This window comes from Helianthus annuus, chromosome 16 (assembly GCF_002127325.2).
Source record: "Helianthus annuus cultivar XRQ/B chromosome 16, HanXRQr2.0-SUNRISE, whole genome shotgun sequence".
In the NCBI taxonomy this organism is placed as follows: domain Eukaryota; kingdom Viridiplantae; phylum Streptophyta; class Magnoliopsida; order Asterales; family Asteraceae; genus Helianthus; species Helianthus annuus.
In genome coordinates, this window is record NC_035448.2 from 46964413 (window position 1) to 46981078 (window position 16666).

At 39.2% G+C, this 16666-nt stretch overlaps 1 long non-coding RNA gene across 1 annotated transcript; it reads left to right on the forward strand.

Annotated features, from left to right (window-relative positions):
- The first annotated feature begins 11478 nt into the window (after positions 1-11478).
- Positions 11479-14167, forward strand: LOC110917023. The gene is made up of 3 exons (XR_002580243.2): positions 11479-12042; positions 13119-13193; positions 14029-14167. It is a non-coding gene; the product is annotated as an uncharacterized LOC110917023 (long non-coding RNA).
- Positions 14168-16666: the final 2499 nt, after the last annotated feature.

Sequence of the window (16666 nt, forward strand, 5' to 3'; positions counted from 1 at the left end):
ACATAAAGTAAAGTGTTTTGAAAATACAATACAATCCGAGGGTGTTCGACATACTAAGCAAAAAGAACACCCGAAATGACAAGTACTAAAATAATAATAAAAACCACCAACTAACATCACCACCAACTCCTACTCGTCATCACCGTCATCGTCTCTCGTGAAGGATGGGCCCGCACCACCATAACCAGGTGGGTTCCACGGTGGGAACTGTGGAGGGTGCTGAAAGTAGTCGGGATATGCATGGTGCATCTCCCCGAATAGGTACGAAAATCCGGCACTCACCCCCTGGTATAAGCTCTCCTGGCTATGCCTCAGCTGATCCTGCGTGGCCCTGAGCTGATCCTGACTAGCCCGTTTCTGGTCCTGGCTGGTCCTAATCTGGTCGATGTACGTACCATGCTGTTCCTGCGTAACACGCATCTGCTGGAACTGCTGATAAAACTCAGGCCAATCCTGATGCTGGTAGTACTGCTGGTGCTGCGGCTCATGTGGTGGTATGTGGTGCGGTGGTGTGTGTGGTCCGTGCTGCTCCTGCATCTCTACATCCTCTTCCTCTTCCTCTTCTGGGAGTGGGGGCAACGGGTCCCAGACCTCGTTGTTGAGCCCCCTCAACCTATCCCCGTGATCAGTCTTAACAATTACCCCCATCGCCTTCAGTGACCTGATGTCAACATGAACCCCCTCGGTTATCAGAGTGAGACCCTGAAGTACCTCCTCAGTCATAAGGTGTTCGTTGTACGCAATTTCGGTCACATACTGACCGCCATGTATCTGACTGTTAGAAGTCCTCCCTGAGCACTTCACAAAGTATTCAGCCATTCGCGCCGCTAAGTTGATGGGTGCCTTCTCCACCAATGCGTATAGAAAAATCAAATCTGGTGTTGGACAGTTACCAAGACTGTCCATGCGACCGCATATAGTGTGGCTAAACACATGGTGCATCACTCGCACCAGAGGGTCTCTAAGTCGTGAGGCCTTTGACATCCTCGGGTTGTATGGGTCCCCAACGGCATTTGCAGCCCAAAACGCATCCCGTGCTGCATCAGAAGGGAAGGTGAACTGCTCTGTGAAGACATCGGGATCATCCATGTCTTCTCTAGTGTAAATCCCGAGCCTCCTACCCAAACGACCAACCGACCACCTATGCCATCGACCACATAATCTGAAAGCTACCCGCTCCTTGTGGTGGAATTTGGGTCGTCGAGCAACAGCCGGCTTTTCGTAGGCATATGATGCAAAGAACTCTATGGTCAGCTCCCTGTAAACGGGTCGGTTGCAACCGACCAGATTTGTAAGTGGACGACTCATCATGTTTTCTAAACGGTCACACTGATTGAGTTCTTGCATTACTTCCCAATCCAGCCATCTAGGGACTCCGAACTGCCCCCTCCGGGCCCATAATGCGTCTCTTTTTGGAATGCATAAAGCTTCACGCTCGTCGTTGGGATCGAACTGTAGGAAGGGATGATTCATCTGTAATGGGGAACATTGTTAGAAAGACAGAAACAGGAGAAAATTGAATTGAAAACAGCCGAGCAGCAAATTATGAAGCTTCTGTCCAACTGAACTGGGCAAATGGCACGGTCGTTCTTCGAGACGCACGGTCGTGCGTCTCCGAGAACTAACAGACCAAGCCCAGAGATTGTCGGAACTGCACGGCGTGCGATCTATGGCACCACGGTGCAACACCGAACAACAGCAGATATCATGAACAAGCCGGAATTGCACGATCGTTCCATCTAAGGAACGTCCGTGCGACACAGTGTCTGCAGATTTCGACCCCTGTACTTAGAACAACCTGATTTTTGCCAAAGTTTAACAAGTATTGGGTCAACAGGAGTCTGAAAGTCAACCGGGTGTTCACGATACTTCGATTCAACAAGGGTTAGGGTTTCGATTTGTTTATGAAGAGAACCCTAAAAATTTCCTTGAAGAATCGGAAGAAATCTAACCTAGAAAGTAAGAAAACAAGAAATCTAACACTAGAGACGTACTGTGTGAAGTTGGGTGCGAGATCGTGCGAAAAACCGTGCGATTTGGTGTAAAAACCGCTCTGGAACGGCTGCAGTTGCTAGGGTTCGCGAATGAGGGATTTTGCAGCAGATGAGGGTATATATAATGTGCAAAATGACAAAAATGCCCTCAGACGGACGCACGGTCGTTCGCCTTGTGGCACGGTCGTGCGAATCCGACGAATTCATTTTTCTCGGTGATGCACCGAGGGTGCGATCCACCGTGCCAGCATCTCGGAAATGCACGGTCGTGCGAATCCTGGCACGGTCGTGCATCAGCTGCAGATCAGAATTTTTCTGCAGAATCCATTTCCAGCAACTGTTTTGGCCGTTTTTCGCCATTTTTTCAATACGCCTACTGTTCTAACAATATTGCAACATAGAACCTTCGCTCGGCATGAATAGAAACTGTACAAACTAACGGAAACTACCTAACTAACCTAAATTACGCTAAAGCTATAAAAAACATAAAAACGGACAATTTTGCCCCTATAGCGCCAAAGACACTCTTGCTACATTTTTGTCGGCGAATCAGTAGCGTAGACTCATGCTAAATTTTTGTCGACGAGTCGATAGCAAGACTCCAAGCTAAAACTAGAAAAATAAATCCTAAATGACGATACTACCCCTAAAGCACAAAATACGCTCTTGCTGCATTTTTGATCCACGAGTCAGCAGCGTAGACTCTCTCCTCCCCACACTTATGATGTGTGCGGGGTTTGGAGTTCAATGACCTCCATCACCGACTCTGTCGGCCCGGCAACGTACAACTTCAAGCGATGCCCATTTACTTTGAAAATAACGCCGTCTGCGTTCTCTATTGCAACAGTCCCATACGGAAATACCTCTTTAACCGTGCATGGGCCTGTCCAACGTGAATGAAGCTTTTTCGTAAACACGCTTCTTGTCGTTAGCCATGATGATGTGTCCTTCGTCGGCTGGGCCCTCTGTCTCACCGGATACCACCTGCTAGTCCACAGCTGCTGCGAGTTGCAGCGCAACCGCACGGGATCTCTAATGAAGACGTCTCCTCAGATCACGCTCGGGTTCGTCTGAAGGCTCAGCAGCGTCAGGAGCAGGGGTTGAGGACACGAAAAATTGCTCGACAAGAATATTATATTATTATAATAAGGCTGTTTCTTTTTTTTTCTTTTTTTTTTTGCTGAATAGAAGCAGAATATGTATAAATATGGGCTGTAAAATTTATAAAAATCCGAAAATGGGACGAAATTTTTATAAAAATTAAAGCAACAAAAATAATCGAATCGGCTAGTATGAAAATGATTTTTAAGAGCCGAAAACTCAAAGAATAAATGAATAAATAAATCCAGATTTGAACAAATAAATAGAATAAAAATTTACAAGTGTACAAAAGAATCACGAAAATGAATATATTGAATTAAAATCAAGAAATATATAACAAATAAACAAACAAATAAATAATCAAGAAAATATTCACAAATATTAACAAGTATATACACCGATAACATAATGACTCGGGCCGTTCCTAAAACTCGCCATTCCCCGGCAGCGGCGCCAAAATCTTGGTACGTGCGCGACTGTACATATTTTTACAATGAAATTACACATGAATTGGTTTTAAATTTATAAAAGTGATTATTACTTTTACATCAAAACACACACGAAAGGGCAAGTGTACCCCGTCATACATGTAGTAAAGTATCGGTAAGAACCAAGTATCGATCCACGGAAATGGGCGGAGAAATAATACTAGACCTTTGTCACTAAATTACCGGTAAAAACATAAGTGGTATTGGTTTTAATTAAACTAAAGTAAGCATAAATAAATACTTATAAAACATAGTAAATTATATATAAATAGCCTTGCTTAATACACAACCAAAGCATGTCAACTAAGTCGGTTTTGGCACTAGAAGCATTCGGTCAATTTTCTAATTTAAGACAATTAGTATCCCTTTCGGGAATCCTAACATGACAATCATTCGGAAAGTTAAAACAATAAACACACTTTAACCACCTAAAATTGTTCTTTAACGTGCAATTGATTAATGTCTACAAAAATCTCCTAAAAATAAGTTAGTCATCCGTTAGGAGTTTTCTAACCTCACTTAATCAAGGAAAGCAACACCGATAAACACAATGCAACCACCGAGACAAGCATAAACTAGATTAAATCACAACCGAGTTCATTTTACAAATCTTGCGCATAAATTCACCAAGATAGCAATTTTGGCCGAAACTACTAACTAAGCTAACAAATCATGGCAAGAATTCATAACAACACCATCTAACCCGTTAGAGTCCTTCCGTGAGGGCAAGCTTTCTTGATTAACAATAATTACATTTTATTCAACCACTAACCCGTTAGAGTATCATGGTGCCCACATTTTAACCAAGTTAAACTAGTTAACCAAATTAAAAGTTTACTAATACATGATTAAATAAGCTTCATTTTGCAACTATCTTACCTAACCAAGCACCAATCATCCAACACAATTACTTATAATCAAGAAATCAATATCAATAACAAGGTTGCAAACTAATCATCAAAGATAATCATAGAAAACACTTCCAAATTTCATTACAAACATAGATTAACATACTAATAGCTATAATCAAGCAAGGGATTGTTGTGTTTTTGCCCAAAGGCTACAATAATACATAAATATTAATCTAAATGCTTGAAAGATTAACAAAATTCTGGAAAGGTTAGAAATCCAAACCATAAACAAGCACAAGATTAAGAATCCGGATAGTAAACGAGCAAAATCGGGCAATGTGGCTTGAATCCGGGCTAAAGCTGATGCTTCCGGAGCCTGAAAATCGCCTGCAGAGCTCTCCAAAATTCCAGAGTTACCAACAGAATGGTTCTGTTCTGTTTTTATGCTTTTTCGCTGTCGCACGGTCGTGCACTTTATGGCACGACCGTTCACTTTAAGCAATTATTGGTGGTGGTCCACCATACTGCATGACGTCACAGATCGTTGACTGGTCTTCGGACACGCACGGGCGTTCTTCAGTTGGCACGGTCGTTCCTCACCGAAATCCAGTTGCACGCCTTGTCTTTTGGTCGTTCAGTTCCGAGGTCCTGTTTGAACGTCGGATCCGCACGATCGTTCCGCATACGGCACGACCGTGCCTTTTCGGGTTGGCCTTCAATGCCTTGCACGCGGAGTTGCACGCCTCGTTCACTGCCGGGTCATTCAGGATTACCGGATATGCACGGTCGTGCATGAGGTCGCATGACCGTTCCAAACGCCCAGGTCAGTTTTCTTCACAGAATCTTCGCAGCTTCGTCATTTTGTCCGGAAAGTCCTCGTTTTTGCTATCATCTTGTCTGGTATGCTGTTTTAGGCCTGTAAACAAAGATGTAGATAATTAAGTATCCGAATGACGGTTTTACGGCCGAAAACGCATAAAATAGGGGTAAAACGGGGGACTAAAATATGTGTAAATTAGCGAATATCAATAATGTACTAACGAACATAGCAGGTATATGATGTGAAAATATGGAAAGCATGAAAGTAACAAGTAGGCACATGCGTTTCACACCAAAACAGTTTGGAAAACAGTAAAAGAGGGGTTCAATGTACTCACCTGAGATTGCTTTGAATTCCTTGTATAATAACCAGATAATGCTAGAGATCATGGAATATCAAACGGCACCTAATAGGTAGCTATATTAATATACCGGACCAAAATTGGAAGGATCGGATAGTATGCGGGTTCGTAAACCAAACGAGTATGGAGACTCGTGAAATATGGTTTAACAAAGCCTACATACTAAAATGAAAGCTAACCTAAGTGCTTACGATCCATTACGACCCGTTTAGGTAGCTTATGCTACCTTAACGCGTCGTTCGCGTAGAACGCGTTTGGAACGCCTAACATCGTGACCACAAGGTATAACCTCGGAAGGTTATAGCTATGGTCACCTAATGTGTTTGGTCGGATCCTAATGATCGACCAACTGGGTCGGGTTCTAAAGTATAAGCGATGGTTTAGATCGCTTACCTTACGACCCTATATAAGTACTATACTAAAAGTGACGAGCTAAGCATGTTAGAACATGCTTAACTAAGTTTAGAAAACAAGTTTGGCATCAAAACAAACGGCTTTAATTCTCACGAGTAGTTTGGTTACAAAATACGCAAGAATGCGCATTTTGGCCAAAACTACGACTCGTCACTGAGCCTTGTTAACGTGGTAATCAGTAGGTATAGTCGCCATGGACTATAACCATCGTGATCACGCTCACGTTATGAAGTTCCAACGAACTTCGTGTTGACCATAAGCTGGCCAACGCAGAAAGTCAACAAAACATTGACTTTCGGACTCGAAAAACGAATAAAAGAACGAAAGAACACTTACGAAGGGTCCCCGAATGCTAATCTAGATCAAAATGGCTCAGGTATGAAACAAAGGTTCCAACTTAGAGCTTTTGATCAGATTTTTGTGGGTTTTCACCAAAAGGGGGGGTATTTATAGGAAAAGTAAAGCCGTTAGGATCGTTTCTTGAATATCGTGCCACGATCCAAGCCTTACACTTGTCAAGATGTTGTGGTGGCTTAATGTGACCCTTAGCTCCTGAGATGGTGAAAGGGCATTGCCCTTTGGAGTGTTTGAAAGGCCAATCTTAGCAAGTAAACAACTTTTCTGTTACTGAAGGGGCCATGCGGCCCGCATCAGGATATGCACAAACTCAGGCGGGCCGCCTGGGCCTGTCTGATCTGCACATACTTTCAGAAATGGCAGTTTTGGTCCCTGTTGCATGTTTAAGCCATTTCCGACACTTCTAAGGCCCATAAAGCCAACTTTAAGGCCCTAAAATGATGCCTAAACATTGTGGACATGAAACATGCTCAAAAATATGTCGGATGTTGGTTCATTTGGCCGTACGAATGCGATGTTCGGTTAATTACGACGGAATGCGCATAAGCGCGAAAAACGATCCAAAATGCGTGACGAATGGATTTTTCTCATGCCAAACACTAAGGCATAATATAAGGATGCTTACATAAATTTTTAGATGTCTGGATGTATTCAGAACGTAAGTTATGCGCGAAAGTGCAAACTTGTGCACTTTTGACACTTTTAGTCCCTGAATGATCCAAAAGTTTGTTTTAGCATACCAAACCCTGTAACATCCGCCAATTTTAGAGCTATAGGGGTAATGCACCTCCCCGTTAGTCTTTGGGGTATTGTTAGGATGAGACATACAACCTCCCGTTAAACTTTGGGAAAGGCACTTTAACGCATTGGAAACTTGGGCTATCACTTGGACTGCGTAAACTAGCATGGTTGAAACTATTTTAATATGTTCGTGTTGGATATGAGTTTTATTCTATTATGCTATGTAAACAAACTTGTATACTCGCTCTTTGCTTTTGCATTGAAACTCTATTTTAATACATGTTGCAGGTTGACAGTCAAGATGTTGAAGAATCAAGTTAGGATGGACTAGATACCCATTTTAATAATAAACCATGTTTGTTGCAATTTGTCCGTATTTGAATCAATGTATTTGAATTTAGTCATTTATGAAATTTGATTTAATCTATATTGTCACAAATAGTGTTATGATGCTTTTGAGCGATTTGTTCGTCTCATCCCGATGTTTCCGCCATCGGTTGGGGTGTGACAGATTGGTATCAGAGCCATAACTATAGGGAATTAGGAAAAGTAGGAATGCTTTAACCTAGTCTATAGTTTTAGAGCTTTATTCGTATGTTTTGCTTGAAACTACTTGCATGCTATCTTATTTGCCTTTATTTATTCTCTTTTCATCTTTCAAACATATATGTCACTTATGTGTTAACACATCACATGCTATACTTGTTTTATTATGTGTTAATACTTGTTCCGTTGTTCGATTCTTTATGTGTATTCTTAGCATATTTCTCTATGTGTTGGTACTTGTTTTATTGTCCTATTCTTTATGTACCGTTCTTGATGTGCATTCTTATGTGTTTACACTTGTTTTCGTATTCCTTTAACATACTCCCCTTTACTAAAGCATTTTACTCGATTTTTCTTAAACTCGAAAACACTCATGTTATACGAACGAGACGAGTTTACCAAAATAGGCGTGAAACCCACAATTTGGTAAACGACTCTCATCCCACGTGATTCTATTTTTGCACGAAATTACACCATTAAGTTAGGAGTGAAATCCACATCTTAATGGAAAATTTCAAATTTCAAATTTCAAATTCAATTTCTAGTGGACCCTCGTTAACGTGTCGAAATTAAATTTTGACCCAACGAGTACCAACCACACTTAGGGTACGAAGTCGTCAAGCTAGGGGTGAAACCCGCACCTCGTCGACTAGTCCCACTCCTTGATTTTCAAAAATTCCGCCAAGTCTCGAATTTTCGATGGATTGGGAACATGTAGTAACTGGAAGGGTGAATGCCGTTAACCGAGATATCGGCGAGAGTATTCCACCTATTAGGCCAAAGCATGCTTCTTAATTCCAAAAGATCTTTCAATCACTTTGGTTAGTCGATGTTCCATTTGGAACCATCCAAGTTTTATTCTAACTTACGCTTTATTATTTTCGATCTTTTGTCACTTTTGAACAATTTTTCGAGAATTCATCTTTGCGCAACATCATACTCTTACTTTTCATACGATCATACATTATTAGCATGCATGATTTCACGTAATTTTACTTACCCTTTTGTAACAACGAGTGAAGAGATATCATCAAGATAGGAGTGATTTCCTCACCTTGACGATTAACTCCGCTTCCTTTCTCATTTTACAACGACCTCACCAACGCATTAGGGGTGATTCCCTTACCTAGGTGATCGTTACCAATGCTTTCTTTTAATAGATTATTTTATGTAAATACGATCATGTTTATATCCAAATCGTTTATCATTACAAACCTCTAATTATTTCAAAATGCATTACTTATATAAAGGAATTTCTTACCTTACCATCTATTTTCCTATAGCTCACATACACGAAATTCTTAAATTTTTCATAGACGCTTGTTCTTCAACATTCGAAATTTCGCGAAATGCTACTCATCAACTTAGTCAGTCTAAAAAATAATAATAATAATAATAATAATAATAATAATAATAATAATAATAATAATAATCCATGGCCCACGAAATTTCGCATTCAACATGATTATTAAAACACGCTCACCTCACAACATTAAACTAGGGATTCTTATTTTCAATCGGGAATCAACCAACTTTTGCACACGTCTATAAAACATTAAAAACTTTATTCAAACATTTACTAGAACTTCTTTCAAAATCAATAAAACATTTTATTAAAAGACGCTTTCAATAATCACTAAGTTCATGCACCAAATTTCTTTTCTAGGGATCAACTTTTTCTCAAGAATCTATAAACTTCAAAATTGTTTATATACAAAGTTATTTAAAACGATACAAACTTATTAAACCCTAGAACTTTTCAAATCTCACTCGATACGTCAATTAAATTCAAAACACGTGGGTAAGGAAACTTCGTAGGAACCAATAATTTTGACTATATAAATTCTTCTAAAACCATAGTAGCATTCCCATCCGTCTACAAAGTAAAATTTACATAGTCAATGGATGATTTATACTCCCTTTTCTTTCATACTCAAAACTTTTAATCTTTTACGCGCATAAACTCGTGCATTTCGATTTATACTGTGAATAAAATCATTATTTCCTACATCTATACTTATACACACACTCACAACTATACATTTACGTTGTCTTTACATTCATGTTCTATACTACATTAGTATTCATATTTATACGAGTTATGTTTTCATTTGCACTTTTACAACTTTGTTACACTTATACTCATACGCATGTATTTTATTCATACTTAAACATTCATGCTTTACACTTAATTTTCACATTTACATCCATACTCATGCATCTTGTGTTTACACTCATACTTATACTCGTATTTCACACTCGTACTCGTGTTTATACTCCCATTTATACGATTTATGTTATACCCGTACTCGCATTTATACTCTCATATATACGATTTATGTTATACTCGTACTCGTGTTTATACTCTCATTTATACGATTTATGTTATACTCGTACTCGCATTTATAATCGCATTTATACGATTTATGTTATACTCGTACTCGCATTTATACTCCCGTTTATACGATTTACGTTATATTCGTACTCGCATTTATACTCACGTTTATAAGATTTCTGTTATACTCGTACTTTTGTTTGAACTCTCATTTATACGAATTGTGTCTATGCTCACGTCATTCGTTTGTGCCCAAGTTGTGCTCACATTTATGCTCATTTTAATACAAGTTATGCTTATACTTTTACTCATACTCCTGGCATGCGTGTTGTGTTTATGCTCACGTGCGCGTTCAAATTTAAACTTATACTATGCTCATGCTTTTTACTCAAAAAAAATTATACATTCGCACATGTACACGGGCGAAACCCGAAGGATTCGCTTACGTTGGACTTATACTATTTGGAACGTAAACATGCTTATATGCTACATTTCTATGCTCACGCATCCTTGTTTTCAAAATTTATGTATACCTTGAGTCATACGTAACTAGTACAAGTTATGCGGATCATGCGACGGTCAATATAATCGCGGGTGCACACGGGATTATAGTGATGGGCGTATGAGAAACCATAGAGTGTACTACTGCGTATGGTAAGACACGGGATGTAACATGACACCGAATACGAAACGGACGTAACGTAGTCAAAACATGGTGGATACGCCGTTGGTACTTCCTATATATAAGTGTTTTCGCTATGTTACCAAACTTTCGTAAAACGTGCCATGAGAAATTCAGTGTTTTGCAGACCCTTTGACCTAATACAAACTTTAAACAACTCACAAACGCATTATATCCGATTATCCACGACGAAACTCCATTCTTATTACGTTATTTTTGCCTATCCAATACTTATGCCATTCTTATGCTTGCATTCACTTAGAGTCAACCGTTCACCCCCATACTCCCACTATTCTCTATTATTACATGTCTTCTATACGAATCCCATTCGCGATCAAGTCTCATCTATTCTCTCTCTGTTGAATCTTTGGATGCCATCTTTTCAAAAGTCTTCCTTTTAGATTTCGAGGACGAAATCTCCTAAAGTAGGGGAGACTGTAACATCTGTCAAAATGGATTCCCGAAATCCGACCCGTTTTGAAATTCGAATCCTAAACTTGAACCAACGTAGACTTTTCGCGAATTAAATAACCGTTGAAAAGATTTTTATATGGTTATTATTTGTGTAATTAATTACTTATTTGCCAAAACAAAAATATTAATTCAATATAGTAAGAAATTAATTAATTTAATTAACTTAAAAGTTATTTAGATAATCTAGTTAGTTATAAGAAATCAAAATAAACCAAGTTAAGTTAGCCTTTTAGTTAACTCTTAAATTGAGGGTCTATTAGTGTAAATAATTGAAAGTATAATAAAGAAATCTAACCCTAACTTCTGTTATAACATCAGCCGCATATCAAACTCATAAAACCCTTTCATCTTCTACATTCAGAATTTTCTTAGGTCCCAAATCACTTTGCAAACCTCAAGACATCACACTCTCATCACTCCATCCCCCCCCCCCTCGTTGACGACGGCAGCAGACGAAGACTGAGCGGCGGCGGTGGTGGGTCGGAACGCCGGCGATAACCCGCTTTCTTTTCTCACGAAGCACCCTTGCACCCTATTACTCCCGCGACGAAGATCAGAAGACGAGAGAGAGAGAGAGAGAGAGAGAGAGAGAGAGAGAGATACCGAGGAGGTAGACGACGGCGGTAGCGCCGACATACGCGACGGCAGCGGTGGAGGCGTGGCGGTGGTTCTGGTGACATTCCGACGGCGACACCGGTGGCGATGGTGTTTTGTTGGTTTCCCACAGAACTCCGGTCGCGACACGGTTCAAAGTTTCTGAATTTGGGGTTGATTTAAGCTCGTGTCTCAATTTCGGTACGAGTCAGCCGGTCAACGAGACGGCATCAGCGCCGGTGAAGGTGGTGGTGACTGTCTCAAGAATCATCTCGTCTTGTTCGGTATATTTCGTTCACTTCTTTTTTTCCCTCGCTTAAATCCATGTTAAAATACTACAATTTTGAAGTTAACTAAGAAAACCTTGAAGGTTTGAAAACAAAACTGATATATTAGTCATTTACGTCTTCTGTGATAAAAAAAAATGATGACTCAATGTTAAAGCATATAACCTTATGTAAAAAAAAAAAAATTGATGTTAATCCTCATATCAGTTATAAAAATTAGAGCATATGGTTATGTTTGAATAAATTAATATTAACCTCATTTCAGTTTTAGTATTAAGGCATATGGGTATGTTTTGAATATTAAAGAAAGAAAGAACCAAGTTACTGTTTGAATGGTTCGGTTTTACTGTCGGGTCAACCGAAGTCAACGGCTCGGGTCAACGGTCATACTTGTTCGGGTCAGAGTCGTTGTTCGGTAAAATTTTAAACGCCTTAAAGTTCATTATATTATTAGTGTTGATTAGTGTTGATGTTATTTAGTCGCGGAACCGACTCTATGTAACATGTAACAAAATGTTATCATATACATTGTTTCGACAACTTGTAATATATAACATTGATTACTTATTGAATTTTGACAAATTTATCGACAACTTTTGTTGTCGGGATCGTCCAAAAACAGAGGAAACTCTGTCCGTTTTTTTTTGTAAAATTCCGTAAAGCTAAACACGCTAATCTTATAAAACGAAACCTATTGAAGTTCTAAAATTTTTTATAAAGAAAATATAAATGTTATTGTTTTGTATGAATTAATATTTTTTTTAATCGTCGAACCATTAAACGTATCGAACTCAAATAATTTTTATAAAAAAAGTAAATGTAAATGTATATCTAATTTAACAATACTTCTATAACATTTTCGATAAGCATAATTTGGAATTATTGCTTAACTATATAAAAATATATATATATATATATATATATATATATATATATATATATATATATATATATATATATATATATATATATATATGTTATATACTTATCCGTCGACTCGTTATGCTTTAAATCTCACTTCAAATCCTCCGTCGTAATTCCGTTTACTCATGCACCATCGTTTGCCCCTTTAGGGTGACCTCGGTGTTCCATCCTCCCAAACTCGTACACTCGTTAACACTTGGATAATCGGAAGACTTAGCAATTCTGTGAGTATACTCGAACCCATTTTTACTTTTAACACTTTGGGTGCAACATGTATTCTATATTAAACGCACATGACACTTGAAACTTATTTGAAACTTACTCTATCCATTTAAACATGAAACTTGAAAAAATGGAAACTTATCATCAAGATAGGGGTGATTCCCAAACCTTGATGATTAGCTCCACTCACTTTCTAACTTCACCAACGAGCTAGAGGTGATTCTCTTACCTCAGAGGTAGTTACCAACTTTTCTTCGTTCTCAATGAAATTTTATGATTGAACGTTCCTTTTCAAAAATTTTGGAATTTATTTCACGTGCATGCTAATACGTTATACTGGATTCGTGTTACTTGGGTGAAACTTTATGTGATAAACTTGTCATTAACTTCATAAGAAGCCACAACTTAACATACTCGATGGGTTGACCTGTGTATTCACATGCCAGGGATACGTTAATCTTGTTAACTAAGTATGGCATGTGGATTGTTCTAAATTTTTTTGAAAATACGTTAATCTTAGATTTCGAGGACGAAATCTCCTAAAGTAGGGGAGACTGTAACATCCGCCAATTTTAGAGCTATAGGGGTAATGCACCTCCCCGTTAGTCTTTGGGGTATTGTTAGGATGAGACATACAACCTCCCGTTAAACTTTGGGAAAGGCACTTTAACGCATTGGAAACTTGGGCTATCACTTGGACTGCGTAAACTAGCATGGTTGAAACTATTTTAATATGTTCGTGTTGGATATGAGTTTTATTCTATTATGCTATGTAAACAAACTTGTATACTCGCTCTTTGCTTTTGCATTGAAACTCTATTTTAATACATGTTGCAGGTTGACAGTCAAGATGTTGAAGAATCAAGTTAGGATGGACTAGATACCCATTTTAATAATAAACCATGTTTGTTGCAATTTGTCCTTATTTGAATCAATGTATTTGAATTTAGTCATTTATGAAATTTGATTTAATCTATATTGTCACAAATAGTGTTATGATGCTTTTGAGCGATTTGTTCGTCTCATCCCGATGTTTCCGCCATCGGTTGGGGTGTGACAAACCCCTCAAAGCCTATTTCTAAGCTATGTAAAGGATATTTATGGTATGTTTAACTTATGGACATGTTCCGGAATGTTCGTTACAGTTCAAATTGGCATACTTTCGCAGTTTGACAAGTTTAGTCCTTGTAAGCGAATTAACTTGTTTTTGCCATACCAAAGCCTTCAAAACTTATTTCTAAGTCATGTAAAGGTTATTTAAGGTATGTTGAGTATATGTTGATGTTCCGGAGTATTTGTCGCATTAAACCGAGTACGTTTATGCACCAGTTTGCGTATAATTCTCCAGAAAGCGTTGTAGAGTTTGAAATTGAACAAGAATTGATATGTGCAAAAGATACACATATTTATACAAGATCCCAAGTATGAAATACAATATTTCATTCATTCAGATAATAAGCCAGTCCGGTTTATTATTATTAGATAGTGAGTGGGTAAGAGAGGTGCTTGGTCTGTCTCCGAATGTGGGCCTAGAAGCATTAGCCGAGTCTCTGATTGGCTTGGTATTTGTTTGATGGTCGCGGTGACACAGGTGTAACACCCCGTGTTTTCAAATGTCAAAGTCAAAGTCAAAGTCCAAGTCAACTTTGACTTTCTTTGACTGTAGATAGTCTATTTTATGTTTTAGTTGTATTATGTGAAGTAAGTGTTGTAATCAGCAAGAATCGAAGTAATCGAATGTGTTTTAACGCGAACCGATCTATGACTGTGAATGATAGGAAGTAACAATGCGATAAAGTTAACTAATCAGTAATCAAGCCGATCTAACAATCATCGAACTCGAGACTCGAATTATGCGAATTGTGGTATTGTTATACGTGTGTGTGTGCCTTATGTGTTACTTGTGCGTGATTACTTTATGTTGGTGTGGTATTCAAGCAAATCAATCGAAAATCGAATCAAAACTCGAAAAGGCAATCGAACTCAATCGAAACCGACATCGAAGCGTGACTTATAGAAGATTGTATGTTAGATATAGTGGTTGGGATTAAAAGTAATTTGACTAGGAACCCTATCGTATTCGTATCATCGTCCATCGTAATCGAAACGTCGAAAATCGTCGCAAAATACTCAAAGTGTGTCGTGGATCGAACAGGAAGCATCCGGATCGAACAGGCCAGCCGATCGGCTAGCATCTTGCCAGCCTATCGAGCAGCCCACTCGATCGGAGCTCCTGGCCGATCGGCTGCCACTTTCCTCTTTTGGAAGCCTATAAATAGGGCTGTCCTTGTCTTCATTTCCACTTTTGGAAAGTTCTGACCGGCCAGCTCCTATTCTTCACATTTTCTCAGATTTCTCTCAATCCCGGTAAGTTTTCACTCTAATTCTTGTACGTTTTTTTATCATTACTTGATTCTACACCTTTCTATCTTTCAATACTTGGATTCTAACCATGAAATCACCAAGATCTAGGTGTTCTTGGGTAATGTCATCATGGTGTTCTTAAAGAACATCATGTTTTGGCCTCATTCAACTATGATTAGCTTAGATCTAACCGATTTCCACATAAACAAGCTAAGATCTATCAAAGATCTAAACATCCACAAGTTGTGAAGGATTGAAAGAAGGAATCCCAACTTTCTTTCAACTCTTTTACACTCAATGCCTTCAAACCGCTAGAAACGGAGCTTGAACCGGCTAACTAATCATTCTAACAAGTTAAAAGGTTCAAGATTCGGATTCGATATACAAGGTTCACCGATTTTGGGTTAGACTCTAAACCAACGTTCCGAACCGTTCACCGGCCGGACTTGGGTGATTCCTATCCGAGCCGGAGAGACGGGTAAGAACGAAGGTATCATAGTTCAACTCGTTATCAAACTACCTCGATATAATAACAAGTAACCAGACGACCAAGTGTTAGACGAAAGGCCGACCAGGTCAGACTTGCTGGCCGAACGGCTAGGCTGATCGAACAGCCCAGCCGATCGGACACACCAGCCGATCGACCGGGCCAGCCGATCGGCTAGCACCCGGCGTCTCACTTTTCCAAACTTTTGAGGTATAGTATTGACGAAGTAGTGTTCGATCGAATATGTCACTCGATTGGTGAACATTACTGTTCGGATCATGAGATACTATGCTTCAACACTTAATCGTTTTCACAACTCGTTAGTAGTAGGGAATGCCAGCCGATCGAACGGACTGTTCGATCGAGTGACATTCAGTTGAGGACTAATTCTGAAATTCCTAGCCGATCGAGTGAGCTAGCCGATCAAACGAACCGTTCGATCGATCGACTTGAAAGGTAGGAACACTTCAGTGTTCTCAAATGCTGCAACGAAAACTTCAAAAGTTCAAATCCTCAAACACAAACACACCAGAGGAAGAAACAATCCACTCGAATGGCCCAGCCGATCGAGCCTACCGGCCGATCGAACAGGACTGTCCAACCGGACATACCAGCCGACCGAAC